Below are 12,493 nucleotides of genomic sequence, written 5' to 3' on the forward strand. Positions count from 1 at the left end.
TGAAAGTCTTTTTTGGACTTAATTATTTGAAACCCACAGAAGACGACCCATAAATGTGTACCATGATCCATAAATATTGTACACATGAAACAGGTTTTGTACATTTGTGGATCGCTTCCTGTCAGTTTGTTGGCAACGTGACAACATCCTATTTGTTTGTGGACAATCTACAGATGCGTAGCGTGATCCACAAATAGCTCACTATCCACAAACATGTATTTTCCTTGTGTTGTGTAAAGTCATATTCACAAAAATAAAGAGCTTTTTGCAAATATGCATAACTTACTTATTTCAGTTTCACATAAAAATTATAGATGCGTTATAAATTCCACAAATGTGAGTTGCAGTTACTAACTATACGAGCAGGTGGCGATATTCCCTCAGTGAGCTGAAGGAACTAGAGTCTGTACTGGAAGAAGGCTAAAACAAGAGTTAACCTAGCATCCACATCAGTACATCCGTACAACAGGAGACAAGAAGGATAAGGACAGCAGCCTGGCTTCAACCAGTGGATGAAAGACAAAGTGGAGCATCTTTATTTAACCAGCAAGGTGTGATTCATGTTCATCATTGTCATCTCCAGGTGAGTGTGCTGTGCTGTGCTGTGCTGTTCTTGCTTACTTATTGGCATTAGTTGGCTTTAGTTGCTGGTAGTTGTATAAAGGCTAGCTCCCGTTAGATCATTTAGTTCGGGTACAGATAGATTTTGTATGTTAGGCATGAATAGAAGCAGTGGGTGCTGCAACTGTAAAGTAACTTTCATTGTTTTGGCAAGGTTGTAGCGCTGAGTGAGTCTAGGGCATTAAGCATAAGGCTTGCATATGATATAAGAAATCTATGTATGGATTTCACACTAACTGGTAATTCATACTACAACTGGAATTACCAATCAATTCAATAACCTACATTTACCGCTGTCAGGTGATCAGTAAATGTTCTGGTTTCAAAGCGATGGAATTAGACGTAGGACAGTTGGCCTGATCAATGCAAAAATGATTATTGTCCTAGTGACAGTAATTTAAGAGTTAAATGCTTTTGTACACCATGATGTCCCTTATGTGTTTCTTCTACATGATTATGGGAATGATGTGACTTGTGGGTTTTCTCCGCAATATCAGCAAAACCTTGGCCTAATCTCTCCTGTCCCAGCTGTTACCATCACTGGATTCCGAGCCACCATCAACTACTGCTACTGCTAGCTGGACTCCTCTCGGATTTTCAGCTCCAGCCAAACTTCTCTGTAAAAGTTTATAGTTTAAAATGGTAAATGCTAGATGGACTGAACTTATATAGCACCTTTCTAGTCTTATCAACCACTCAAATTGCTTTACACTACATGCCACATTCACCCATTCACACTCACATTCATACATTGCATTCACACACACACACACACACACACACACACACACACACACACACACACACACACACACACACACACACACACACACGCTGATAGCACAGCCATCAGGGTTGGGGTCCCCAACTTGGGGTCCAGTATCTTGCCCAAGGACACTTTGACATGCTGACTGGAGGAGCTTGAGATCAAACAGACCTTCTGGTTAATGGACAACCATCCTGAGCCACAGCTGCTCCTATATAGTTTACTTTTGAATAGTTTTTCACAATGTCCTTATTTTACACTCATATTTAAATAAATATGGGCCTACTTTTGAGAATTGTGTTTGTAGTATACAGTCTTGTATGACCAAAGTATAATCCAAATTATCATTAATTACTACTTAAATTGTACAGGATACATTTTTTTATGTTTAATATATGTTACATCTTCCTTTCAGAGTTGTTAAAGAAATCTTTGTAAAAGTATATGAAAGGAAAAGTAGTTGTATTATAGTGTATTATATAAAGCCAACTAAGGAATACTGCTTTCAATTAACTTATATCATACTTTGTTGTGAAATTAAAGCTTTTTCTTAAAATTACAACAAGCACTTTTTGTTCACTCTTTGGTATTAACATATATTACGCTTGTAATTAATACATTACATTGTAACTCAAGCACTAGCCTGCTGCATAATGTATTTACCTACATTATACTTATTAAAATATGTATTTGTATTACACACACTGGTATTTTCTGTCAAGAGTATTTAAAGGAAACTTTATAAAAGTGTATTAAGTACATTTCCACATGTATTCCATAAAGCCCACTTCAGAATACTGCATTTCAATGTATTTAAAACATACTTTTCTTTTATGTAAAATGATTAAAGTGTGCTTAAAAGGTATTGCACTTGTTGTACACTTTTTAGTATTAAAAAGTAATACTCTTTCTAATGAATACATTAAATTACAACTATAAAAAGGTACTGCATATCAATGTAGTATTTAAATACAACTTGATTGAAAGTACACTAAAACACAAAGTTAAAATATATATATTATATATATATTTAAATTTAATATGTTAATTCAAAAAGTGATAATGTGCTTTAACTGCACCTATTGCTGTTCTTTTACATTTTAAGTACACTTGAGTGTATTTTATATTCATTTATGAAAACCTGAGGACTACTCAACTCTGGGTCGAAGTGGCAGGAGGGTGGGTGTGTTTGCAATATGGGCACAAACACGCTTTTTTATTATTATTTTATTATTGTTGTTGTCAACACCTTATGACCAATTTGGCCCAGATTTTTACAAATATAACCCTAAGGTGTTACATCATGTCCGTCATGCACCAGGGACTTGACATATTTCTCTGTCTCCAAATACATATCAACACCATTACACTCTGAGCGTTTGAGGGGATTTATTGCTGTCCTGACCATATCCAGTTGTTGGTCAATCAGGGGGATGTCAGTTTCTGGCAGAACAACTCCAAAATCAGGCTTGTGTGGATGGCCATTGTCCCCCTAGTCAATGTCCTTGATGTAGGTGTCCTGCAAATTTGAGTGTAAGGAGAGTGAGCTCAAGTTACATTACAATACAGAATAAAATACAATGGTCATATGGAAAAATGTTACCAAACCAAAGTTGCAGTTTCTCTCTGAAAAAGCAAAAAGTAATGGTTACAACAAATCTTAGAAAAGTAGGCATCAGTTTGATTACTTCCTGTTCCATGTTTGGCTTGCTCAGTTTTTATGAGCAATAATGTGCACACATTACAGCGTTACCATGGACTTAGAATTTGGCACATCCATGTTTGATGTAACCAATATTACTGTAGCTTTACATTCGAGCAGTCAAACAGTTATACAATCATCACCATCATCATCGTCTTTTATTTAATTCTCGGGAGAAAACTGAGGGAAAGACCCTCATTCACAATGTTTCTGAGATTACAAGACAGGATTATAGTGTAAAAGAAAAAGATGAACAGGTATTAAAAACATAAATGTAAATAATATTTACATTTTAAACTTGCATTTCAATTTGGGAGCTATAATGCACTGCAGTCAAGTGAGCTATGTCTTGCAAAACCATGGTCTTACCAGCTGATCTTTATATTCTGCTGGGCCCCTAATGGTTTATCTTAAGGAGTGTAAGTAGTTGAAATATTAGTTGTAGTACTAGTAGTAATAATTTGGAAGTAATGTAATACCGGCAGTAGTAGTAATTCCATAATACCATAAGTGCAGTGTAATAGTAGAGATTCTTATGTAAAAGCAGTATGCCAGACTGTAGTTAAACTCAAAAATAGTTTAGTATAGTTTGTCTTTTCTTCCTTTTCTGTGTAAAAGGAGTGTAATTCCAGTGATAACAATAGCATAATATCTTAATACAAGCAGAAAGAGTATCATAGTTATGTAAAAGTGGTGATGTTGAAGAGGGTATTGCTAGGTGGTTGTAGTAGTCGCTATTAGTAGTAGTAGAATTCATTGCGACTAGACCATGGTTTTCAAAAGAGGTGGCTCACAGTTTTATGCAAATGGGGTGGAAATACCGTATTTCTGGAAGATCACAAGCACTGGCCGTGTCTAAAATCCAATAAAATGTGAAATTCAAAAGGTTGATTGTGAACTACATTCACCACAACCACACAACATCCTCCTTATCATTCTCTCAGTAAAAGCAACAAAGAAGGTGGTGAATGATGCAAAGGGTCAGTTAGCCAGAGCTTTGTCGCTGACAACAACAGATTACTGCAGCCAAAACAATAAAGCTACAGGCTGTAAAACCAAAACAATGAGCCGAAACACTGACACTAAAATGCTCCATAGAGCTGAGGAGAACGGCATAATTGGTGTTAATTCTTTGTGGGTTTGTCATTTCAAGTGACACCTTTCACATTACATTTAGTCATCTGACCCCATGTTCATATAAAAACCTTTAAAAATGTAGCTTTTAGTATATTTTTAAATGCAGGACTTTTAATTGTAATGGAGTGTTGTAAGAAGAAAAAAGAGATTAAAGAGATTAAAGATTAAAGAGAAGAACAATGTTTAAGTTATATTACAAAAAAATATGAAACTTAGTTGATGTTTGTACAAAACAGGAGATGACGAAAGCAAAATATACTGTAGTTGTCAAACATTGACTTCTGAATTCTTCTGGCAACATGAAAATGAATGTATGGAAAAATAAATATCCACAGAATTCTTACCTTTTTGTCTTTCGTTTGTCTTCATGGTTGGTGTTACTTTTCAGTTTGTAGATTAGGTTTGTAACCAATTATGGTACCATAGAGAAAGAAAATACACACTTTAAACTGTTTCAGTTACTGTATATATTGGTAAACTATATAGCTTGGATGTCATATCTTACAGTATTTCTCAGTACACTCTTCAATATCTGAAGCTTATTTTCCTTCTGTGTATGAGTACAAATGGATTTCTCTGTCCATCGCTTTATACCATGTCAACTCATCAAGATACAGCTCATTTAAATGCAGAATCTCAAAGCAAATCTCTGTTTTTAGACTATTCCTTTTTTCCCTTTGAGAAATTAACCAGTCTATTCACTGCATAAATTTTCAGGTTTCGCCTGTGTGACACTTGGAGGTGATGAATTTTTTATAGCAAAAAATGGTCTAATAATTGTTGAACAGATGTAAATGTTGGAGAGTGGGCTCCGTCAGAGCTCATAAAATGAAATTAGCATGTTAACCCTGGCTATGCCTGAGAATGTAGAGGGAGGGATGACAGCAGTGTAAAGAGAAAGCGGAGGGAGATGTACTGACTGAAATGGACTCCTTGGTTGGGATTAATACTGGGAACTGGTGCACTGGGCAGCATAGGAGGAGAGCAGCCATGGGAGCCAGGAATTGGAATGTGATCTACATGATATCCCATAAGCAGTGGACATACATGTGCTCTGTATATATGATAATATTCCTCCTTTTCTCCATGGATTTAATGATCTCAGCCTAACCTGTTACCCAGGAGTATCATGACTAAGGTTTGGAGAATGGAAACCTTTAGAGGAAGTATAGTACTGCCATGTTGCATCTCGTCTCTGCTCACATGCAGATCAATGACCTGATGGCCCACAGAACCTGGATATTTTAGTCACTCAGTGGCTCATAAAATTTGTTACAGGAGGAATCTTGAAAATATGAGCTCACTGGATGGAAGGTAATCATAGTAGCAACTTTTAAGATGGGATAAAAAGTAACAAAAAAAAAGAATTATTCTTACAGAAAGAGCTGTCCTCTAGTCAATACAAGCCAATACAAACCAGCAAGATTAAGAGTCCGCAGCCATGCTAGCAGCTGTTGGACTGTACTCAGGCACAACAACACTTTAAGTATGCTAACATGCACACAATGGCAATGCTTTGATGCTGATGATTAGCATGTAATGTTTACCATGCTCACTAACATAGTTTAGCGTGTTAGTATGCTAACATTAGCTAAGTAGCACTAAACCCAAAATACAACTGAGGCTGTTGGGAATGTCCTTAGTTTTGCGTATATTTTGTAATGAAGCAAAGTATTGGACAATTTGAAATGACCTGATGATGAAACAAAGTTGATGTGATTCATCCTGATGGGAAAATAACTGTATCAAATTTCATGGCATCCATCCAAACTTTGTTGAGGTTATTTCAGTCTGGACCAAAATTGGACAAACCAACCGACAGATCAACTTTTCCATCCATTCATCCCATGCATTGTACAGATTGTAAATTAGAACCCCTTCTTTGCCCAGGGTAAACATGTTTTTTTGTTACTTGGCATCTGCCTGACATCATTTTTCACACCTTATATGTCAAGACCTTTCTCAATCAAGGCAATTTTGTATTTAGGTATTTGTTTTACTTTATACCTGTCTGACAAAAGGTAGCTTTCTAAGACCTGGCCATCCATGATTGTAATACATACCATGTCAGTCCAGTCCTATTTCAGGGTTAGCAGATTGCTGACTTGACTGTAGTCATACAGAAGAATCCTGAAGCAAAAAACACATGCAACACAGTAAAAACCTTCAAATTCAAACTGACTAACTGATCAGTGAGATCAAAGTTCAGCCCTGACTCTGGACATTTCACTTTGCTTCACCCTCATGTCGAGATTTAGTGAGAGAAATATGTTATTTTCTGTTTTTCACAGATTCTATGCTGGTCGCTGGTATAAACAAGTGTCTGTGATTTGAAGATGGTGTTTACAGTCTTTTGGAGTGGATACCACTTGGTCTCTGCTGTGTTTCTGGCATCACCCGACTTGCTTGATGTGGTCCGACTTGGCAGTCCCCGGCTGGCTGAATAATTTAACACTCCGCCAGAGTGGACGGGCCTTAAGTTTGACCCTGAGATTTTTTTTAATTGAGAGTGCTCAAAGTAAGTGCTGCACAGCTCTCAGCACAGCATAGACACTAGTGTGCCCCTCATGTTTATGTAATGTTTAACATAAACCCCTTTTCAACCCCCTTGCCTCTCCTTACTTAAACCCACAATCTCAGATCTACTTCATCTCCTCTGCTGGCCTGTTGTGGGACTTCTGACGCCTTTCATGCATCAAATGTTGGTACATTTTTGTAGTTTGTTTTTTAATTTGTTTGATTTTTCTGTGATGATTGAGAATCCCATACTAACAGCTTCTGGCAAAAGGAATACTTGATCAAATTGACCACATCCATTCACCACCACACACCTCTTTTTTGAACAATTACAGCACCATTTACTCCGGGGGCCTGAAAGGCCCCCTGTACCTTGATGAAGCCTTTTGATAAAGCCCATTAATACTTTGCATAGCTGTATGACATAAATTCACTAGCCATTTATTATAGGTCTCTGTGAATAATTTACAGTCTGAAAATAAATTAATAGTACAGTAATCCATTGGAGCTGCACAGAAAGACAAGAGGCCCCTTATGATTCAGATGGTGTTTGAGTTGTGTTTGCGCCTCCCAGAGAATACACAATCACCTCTGATGAGCCTAATCATCCCCCTTGTGCTGCTGTATTAGACGAGGGCCATCAAGAGTGAACTGATCCACAGTAACCCCTGTATGCAGCTGCACAGTGACATCAATATTTAAAATCTTTCTTATGCATGTATTATGGCTTGTCTGACTTCATTAAGGCCATTCCTCATCCCTCAGGCTGGGACACGTTCCCTCCGGAGCACTTGGAAGAAGGCTGGGAAGAGATGCCACCGATGCTCGGAAGATTCTCATGTATTTATTCCCCTGCTAATAACTTTGTTCATTACGAGGAGGAGAGCACCACAAAGTGTACATGTGTACACATCCTGAGCTTGGGCTGTGCTCATCTATGGGCCAATGCCCCTGCCTAACTAAAGCTTTTACATCGAATGCACCATACACCTCTGCAGTACCGGCCCTGCTGAGGCATATACCCATTTATCTGTTCCTACTTAAGGCAGATTTGAGGACATTACTTATATTACATTTAACCGGGTTTAAACTTCAAATCTTATTTTGTCAGATTACATGTTAAAGATGTGATCATTGTAATCATACCATGGCAACAGAAAATAGTCATAGGCCAGTGGCTCAATGTGAAAAAAATAAAACATCACCAAGAGACAGAGAAAGGAAGCAAGAGAGGGAGAGAGAGAAAGCAGCAGTAACTGCAGACAACAGAAAGGAGGACCAGAGCAGTAGAGTGGGTTCAAGACAACAGCTCCCAGTGAGTCCAATACAAATAGCAATCAAGTTTTACAGCAGCAGTAGGCAGAAGACAATAGCAAGCTAGTCTGAATTTATTTAGCAGGATAACATACATCTTTGATTTCTGCTCTGGTTTCATTAGAGACTGTAATGCGCTAATTAAAGCACTCTCAGCCTGTGATAAGCTCAGACCCACATGATATATTACAGAAAGATCCAATGAAGAAAGAAAAGTCACTAAACATATCTCTGATGCTGGATTTAGTGCTGTACTGTCCAGTTTGAATTCTAAACTCAAAGCTACTAACTTGTAGTTATAGGGGTGTTTAGTGAAAAATAGGAATACAATTTAATACAATACAAACTGGACAGCAGTAAACACCAGCTACCTTATTTAACGTTCAGTTTTTTTACTTGTTTGTGAGTCAACTCAGTTATATGGTCATTTTCAGACTGTAGCTACTTTGTTGTTGGGGACTATAATATGAAAAGGTGTTTTGATAGTTGTTCTTCACAAATTACAGTATAAAAATTACAAAATTTGTAATTGAACTGTGTAAATAACAATAAGACTACAACTTTACAATATTTTATAAATATAATTCATATAAAACCATTTTTATTTAATGTATTGTTCTACAAAGGATCATAGTTAATTTAAAATCTCTTTACTACATGATTCTTGTAAAGTATTAAAAGGGGCCATAGGTGATGGTCTCCAAATGGGTGTTTGAGGGCCAGTCTGACTCAAAAGTCCCAGGCTGATTTTTACTCCCAAACTTTGCAGTTAGACAAATCTATATCAGGCCAGAACTTTAACCTAAACCAGTGTGCAAGGTATACTAAACTGCAGGGAACCATTGCAACAGTACAAGTTATATGCTAATTAACCAGTTAACTCTCTGCTAAATCTAACTTAAAATATGTTAAACTTAGTAAAAACACAGTTGGCTTCTGCACCTTTTCACTTTGGACAGATTCAGGCTAGCTGTTTACACCTGCTTTTAGTCTTTGTGCTAAGGCTAACCACCTCTTGACTCCAGCTCTGTTCTAATGCACAGCCAGTGACTGATATAAATCTCAGCAAATACAGTATATTCAGAAAGTATTTTCACATTTTTTTATGATGCAGCCTTATGCTAAAATCGTATAAGTGCATTTTTGCCTCATCAGTCTACACTCATCATCTCATAAAGACAAAGCAAAAACAGAATTTTAGAATTTTTTGCAAATTTACTAAAAAGGAAAAACTGAAATATCACATTGACATAAGTATTCAGACTCTTTACTCAGTTCTTAGTTGAAACACCTTTGACAGCGATTACAACCTCAGGTCTTCTTAGGTATGTTGTGACATTCTTCTCTGCAGATCCTCTCAAGCTGTGTCAGGTTCGATGGAGAATGTCAGTGGACAGCCATTTTCAGGTCAATCAGGTCTCTGGCTGGGAAACGCAAGAACATTCACAGAGTTGTCCCTAAGCCACTCCTGTATTGTTTTGGCTGTGCACTTAGGTCCATTGTCATGTTGGAAGCTGAATCTTCGGCCCAGTCGAAGGTCCTGAGCACTCTGGACCAGGTTTTCATTAAGGATATTTCTGTGTTTTGCTCTGTTCAGCTTTCCCTCAACCCTGACCAGTCTCCCTGTCCCTGCTACTGAAAAACACCTCCACAGCATGGTGCTGCCACCACCATGCTTCACCGTCGGGATGTTATTGGGCAGGTGATGAGCGGTGCCTGGTTACCTAGAGACATGACGCTTAGAATTTATCTCAAACAGTTCAATCTTGGTTTCATCAGACCAGAGAATCTTGTTTCTCACAGTCTAAGAGTCATTTAGATGCTTTTTTGCAAACTCCAAGCAGACTTTCGTATGTCTTTCACTGAGGAGAGGCTTCCGTCTGGCCAGTCTGCCATAAATCTCAGATCAGTAGTGTCCTGAAGTGATGGTTTTCCTTCTCGAAGTTTCTCCCATCTCCACACAGGATCTCTGGAGCTCAGCCAGAGTGACCATTGGGTTCTTAGTTACCTTTGTTATCAAGGTTCCTTTCCCATGCAGCCAGCATTAGGAAGATTCGTGGTTGTTTCAAACTTTTTCCATTTAAAGATTATGGAGGCCATTGTCTTCTTGAGAACCTTCAGTGTAGCAATTTTTTTTGTAGCCTTCCAACGATCTGTACCTAGACACAATCCTGTCTCTGAGCACTAACAAAATGTATTTTTTCCCATTTTTCTGGTTACAGAGTATGTATTTTCATTTTAAGCAATTATGTGTATTTCACTGTACCAAGTCCTTCAACCACACCAGCCATGCATTCTTTCCTTTTTATGTTAGATGTCCTCATAATGCAGATATGCTGCAAAGCCCAAAACAACAAGGTCCCCCCGTCCAAATTATATTTGAAAGTAATACACGCTAATTCTTATATTGCATATTAGAATAATTATTTTGTGTTTTAATTTCCTATCCAGGCAGAATGATGGCTCATGCCAGGCTGTGAGACCTGCTGCATTAGCTGGTCAAAACCCGATAAAAATTAAACAAAAGCATTTGGTCTAGTAGATTGATGAAAAAAAAAAGGGGGGGGGCAGGCATTTACTATAGGAACTGTGAGTTTTATGCAACACTTACAATCCACTGGCTGACAAACAGCTCCCATTTAAATCCACTCACATTCCTCCATTCAGGTACTAATTGATTCCGAGGTCTGGGTTTGTCAAGGCAATTATTACTATGAGCATAAAATGCCTAGTGATGGCTTTTGAGGGAAACTGCAACAGCAAGGGGGTATTTCACTTTTAAAAGCACGGCATGGTTAATTATAGGTACAAAAAAATTCGCACTGTATCACATTGGCAAAAGATGACATCAATATAGGGATTGTCTATTTCACCATTCATTAGAGTCCCAGATTTAAAAGAAAGCAGTATTGGGGAGTTAAATTGAAAGGCATTAGGGAGTATGTATGTGCTGGTAATTAACACCATACACACACACACACACACACACACACGTACACACACGTACACACACACGCGCACACATACACACAAATGACTACATGATCAGATCTAAGAATCCATGACATCTCAACTCCATCTCTCCTTTGCTTAAATGCTCGAGCTATGTTCCATTGAATGTGGCTAAGATGGACTGTCATTAGCTTCTAGTCTCCACTAGCCATAAAAGGTCACATAAATGTATAAATGCCTTGTAAATTAAATCGCTGTACCTTTTTCACTTTTTTGAAATTGTATTAAGCTAAGTGTATAGGGTGATGTCTTTTAACACAACAGGATGAATCTTATACTGGCTGTTACAAAGTAAAGTGTATCATCCAGCATGGTGAGGATGTTGTTATTCTCTTTCATTTTATTACTGGTACTGGTCATAGAAGAGGGGTTTTCTGACTGTAAATTTATCAACCATGTCTATCTACTGTCAACAGAGCAGTGAGCATAAACAATATGATCATGAGACAAATTGGACCCAGAAACACACGTCATATATTTTGGCCTGTAGATGTGCACATGGACCCTTGTGGACATTGGCAGATGATGAATTTTATGGACCCTCGTGGCTGTGTGAACACTATTATCTTTGTCAATCATTCTAAATGATTAGTCGTTACTCAAAGAACCCAGTAGTACTTCCAAATTCCTAACTTCCTCTTTCTGCTAATGTTTTCAAACAGTGTACCTTCACAACTCTGGTTAAGTTTAAAGTTAAGGAAGGTTACAGTTTGTTTTGCCACTTAAAACAAGTACATCAATATGTTTCAGGTTTAAGAGAGGTATCTGTGTTGATGTAAAAACTGCACCTACATTTTTTCACACTAAAAAGCCAGTTTTTTTCATTTGGTTTCAATACCAAGTGGCAATCTTCAGTATGATTCAAGGTAGACAAGATTTAAAAACACAGCACAGCAAGAACTCAAATACAGTGATTTCTTTACACAGTTAAATTAAATTGTATTATTGTACTGTTGTTGTACTATTGTACAGTTTTTACCTTCAGAGTTCAAGAGTATCAACACTTTTCCAGAAATACATGCTGACCAAAAGCTCTAAGCTCATATTAATATCTATCCAATAGAAATAATAAAAAAACAAAACTCAAGTATTTCTTAATGATCAGCAGTTGATGCAGTGACTTGTGTGTAGCTTACAGTCTTGTTATCAGAGTGACATAGCATGAATATCTGGACACCACCTTTCATGGAGCAGAGCGTGAATCAGAGTTCAATTAGAAAGGCATATAACTGTCAAATGAAAGAACACAAAGTCAGTAGTTGGTTATGAGCCCTGAAGTGAGTCTGAAGTTATTTTTACACAAGATCTTTTAACTGTTTATCACCTTTGTTGCTGCTTTATAATTTAAGCTTTATAATTCCACAGCTCATAACATGTATTTACACCACATCAAGTTTGTTATCCACAACTACTGAAATTAACAT

At 37.5% G+C, this 12,493-nt stretch overlaps 1 long non-coding RNA gene across 1 annotated transcript; it reads right to left on the reverse strand.

Annotated features, from left to right (window-relative positions):
- Positions 1–2,658: 2,658 nt before the first annotated feature.
- On the reverse strand, positions 2,659–6,358 carry LOC120795839. The gene is made up of 3 exons (XR_005708282.1): positions 6,290–6,358; positions 4,571–4,606; positions 2,659–2,906 (listed from the first exon to the last, which is right to left on the reverse strand). It is a non-coding gene; the product is annotated as an uncharacterized LOC120795839 (long non-coding RNA).
- Between the last annotated feature and the right edge of the window lie 6,135 nt (positions 6,359–12,493).

Source organism: Xiphias gladius, chromosome 10 (assembly GCF_016859285.1).
Source record: "Xiphias gladius isolate SHS-SW01 ecotype Sanya breed wild chromosome 10, ASM1685928v1, whole genome shotgun sequence".
NCBI lineage: Eukaryota > Metazoa > Chordata > Actinopteri > Istiophoriformes > Xiphiidae > Xiphias > Xiphias gladius.